Here is a 4,124-nt window from a genome sequence, read left to right as displayed (position 1 = left end):
TTACGTAAGTTTGACCTATGTTTGACTATTTGACCAACTTGACTAATATTATGAGACTGTTGACTTGTGTTGACTGTGTTTGACTTGCGATTGACTTACATTTGACTTACTTTGACTTTTATTGACTTTTGTTGACTTTTGCTAATTTTTGCTAAATTTATGAGTCGGACTTGAGCAATAGGACTATACGAACCCTATGGACCGACCTAGCTTATTAGACACTTATTGACCAACATATGTTCTCTAGGTTGAGGTCTACGGTTACTTGCATTCCGATATTCGGTCACATATCTGTGATTTATTTCTGAAGTTGTCAGGTGAGTTTCATTTGCTCCCTTTTTAATTGCTTTTGCAATCTATATTTTTGGGCTGAGAATACATGCACTTTATTTTAAACGCAATGGATACAAGTACATACTAAATTCTACACCGAGTTTGAACCGAAAATCCCTTAGCTTTGGTAACTAGTAACTGCCGGTTATAAGAACTGGTGGGCGCGAATAGTTATATATGGATCCATAGGGCTTGACATCCCCGTCTGTTCCAGGTATAGAAACCCTAGCTTGAACTATAAAGCGGACGTATGCTATTTGAGTTTAGTACACGTTGGTTGGCGTGTATTATACATGTTGGTTGCATGTATGTTAAAACAGGGGTACTTATTATATATACGTTAAGTTTAGTTACCAGGGTGCTCAATTTCGTAGAATATTTTGATAAATGTTTTGGATGAAACAACTGAAATCTTGTGGTCCACCTTTATATACAGATTATGTGCAATATTAAAACTATGAACTCACCAACCTTTGTGTTGACACTTTTAAGCATGTTTATTCTCAGGTCCCTAGAAGTTTTCCGCTGTTTGCTTATACGTTATACAAGCTATGTGCATGGAGTCATACATGCTTTATTAGAGAAAACTTTGCATTCACAAAATCATCACCATGTATCTTATTTTGACTGCATTGTCAACGGATGTATTATTGTAAACTATTATTTACGGTGAGTGTCTATATGTAGAAATTATCAGATGTCGAAAACCTTGGATTTAGATATTCATTTATGGTGTGCCTTTTCAAAAGAATGCAATGTTTACAAAACGTATCATATAGAGGTCAATACCTCGCAATGAAACCGGTGAATAACGTACTGCGTCAATAGCGATTTTGGCGGGTCGTTACATATTATTATAGTTTTAATAATATTGATGATCTTAATAAAAATGATAATTTTAATAATAATAATAAAAATAATAATATTATTAATAATGATAATAATTGTAATTATAATGATAATGATAATAATAATAATAATAATAATAATAATAATAATAGAGTCACATATATTTATACTTATCTTAATTTTCCTTATCCTCATTATTTTCATAATATTAATATTCATATTTATAATATTATCTTTTATCAATACCTACGTTTATATCTATATTCATATCATATTTACACTAAATTATAATTAGTTCATAATCATAACTTAATTACTATTATCTTTCTCATATATGTGTGCTTATCTTTATATTAACATCTTATGATCATAATCAATTTCGTACTTAACATTTTAATGATCATGACTATAATTATATTTATCTTAATACTATCAATACTTATTAATTCATATGATTGTCTTTTAGGGCATAAATGATTAATCAATATTGTCTTATGCATTTTATAAATGCATTAGTAAACATGTTAACCATCTTTTTCATAATTACACCATGTTTGTACATAACATATTTTAAACCATAATCTAGTCTTATCTTCATATATTAAATCTTAATCTTAACATTTTAATAACCTTAATCATAATAATGATAATAATAATAATAATAATTAATATAATGAAAGTAATAAATAAATAAATAAAAATATACCGATTGTTAAGCAGAGAAACTGGAATCTGTGATAATGGGCCGCATCCCACTCTATCTTTTAACAAAAAAAAAAAAGCCCACTTCAATGTAGTTTATTTAAAGCCCGATATATTTGAAGCCCACTTAACATAGCTTAAAACTTAACAGGCCCAAGATGCAACATCCTTGTAGCCCGCTTATGATCCGATATCAATTGAAAAAACAATGTCGTGCATCCTTGGATTCGTTTAACTCCACAGCAATAAAAATAAAAAAAATTATAAATAAATAAATAACAGTAAAGATCTACGACTGCAATCATCAATCGAAAAAGGTGATTATCGTTTAGGAAAAGAAACATTACACAAGCTTCGGTTTAACAGAACATATATCGAATAGCAACAATAACAGCTCATCATCTTCACGTCACCGTACTATTCATCATCATTCTTACAACTATACTATAGCAGCAGCTGTAAATAAATTCGTTGATTTTCTGGTTTCGTTCGACTGGATACAGGAACAACATATATATTAGCAAAGAGAAGATTAATAGTTTCAATGAATGATTCGAACAACAACAATCATTCAAGAAGGTTTCGGTGATGGAGGTTGGGTCTGTAGGTGATGATTTTAAACAGAAAACCGTCGTGATTGCATGTGTGACTGTCTAAAACAGAAACAAATAGGTGGCAGTCGAATAGGTGTTGTTGTATGGCGTTTTGAAGGTGGTTGTAGGGTGGTTTACAGCAGTGATGGTTGTCGTGAGGTTGAGGATGGTTTTCAAGGTTCACGAAAAGAAAATTTTAGAGAGAGAGAAGAGAGAGGAAGGTTAACCGGTGATGAAGTGTCGGGTGAGGGTGGTTCAAGAAACAGAAAATATAACGGTAATGGATGGTGGTTAGTGGTGATTAGAGAAAAGTTCATGGTGATTGTCGATTGGTATCAAAAGCAATAGCAAAATAACAGCAAAAAAACTTGTCTTTTGAGCTACTATTATTGAGCAAACACAGAAGGTTAGTAGCATCATCAACTCAAGTAAATTAGGTGACGGTTTTGGTGGTTTCATGTTTGAAGATGATGTTGATAACTTAAAGTGGTGGTTCTCCGGTGATGGTGGCGGTATGGCGGTCGTTGGTGGCAGCCGGTGATCTTAGAGGATGATGGAGAAGAGAAATAAGAGAAGGGATGAAGTGGGTTTTGTGTAAGTGTGTGTTGGTGCATAAGTAGATGTACATATAATTTGATAGATATAATATATATAATATTATATTTATAATTCTTACTCACATTCCTAATATAAAAAGAACCGTCCAAAAACTCAAAAGTCATAAATAGGATAGCAGCCTGATAATTGGATTCTTCCTACCGACACCAAATTTTAGGAGTATTATTTCGTACCCAGTTGATAATTAATAAAGGATAAAAGTTCTCAGAAAAATCCCAAATTTTTAGATTAGATATATTTATTTATTTTGGTCATTATAGTATAAAATTCAATCATTAATTTAATAAATAAAAATTATATCAACTGTCCCTCTCAATTCTGGGAAAAATATAAAAAGTGTTAAAATTAAATAACTAGATTCTAAATACATTTTTAGTAAGCCTAAAATTTATAGAACTCATTTTCGGATCACCGTTTATTTTAAAATCACATAAGTTCGAATCAAACTTCTCTAAATAATAATCGAAACATCCAACGAGTATTACAATCATTAAATAATTATATTTGATATACTATATATATATATATATATATATATATATATATATATATATATATATATATATATATAGATTTATTTTAATAACAATTTAATTATATCGTATATTATTATTTTAAGTTATTATTGTAACGACCCGACTTCATAAACCCAAAAACGCGTACAAAAAAAAAAATTATGGCAGTGCATCTGGACGGCGTCCAGAATCCTGGACGGCGTCCAGCTCAGAAATGTGGGACGGCGTCCAAAGTTTGGGACGGCGTCCAGCTCAACACAACTGGGACGGCGTCCAATCAATTGGGACGGCGTCCCAATGGCCTTCCAGCTACTGATCACGGGTCCAACTCACACGAGCGGAAAACCCGCTTAACGACATTTTCAAATGAAAACCTTTTTACCACAAGTCAATATAAGTGGAACTAAGAGATTTTCATCATCAAATCAAGTTTTACATCAACGGGCCCACATCGCCCATTTTACGAGTTTCGTTCAAAAATAAAAGTTTCGACCAAATATAAGTTTAAGTTCCA

This window comes from Rutidosis leptorrhynchoides, chromosome 5, assembly GCF_046630445.1.
Source record: "Rutidosis leptorrhynchoides isolate AG116_Rl617_1_P2 chromosome 5, CSIRO_AGI_Rlap_v1, whole genome shotgun sequence".
In the NCBI taxonomy this organism is placed as follows: Eukaryota; Viridiplantae; Streptophyta; class Magnoliopsida; order Asterales; family Asteraceae; genus Rutidosis; species Rutidosis leptorrhynchoides.
Note: the sequence above shows the minus strand (reverse complement) of the source record.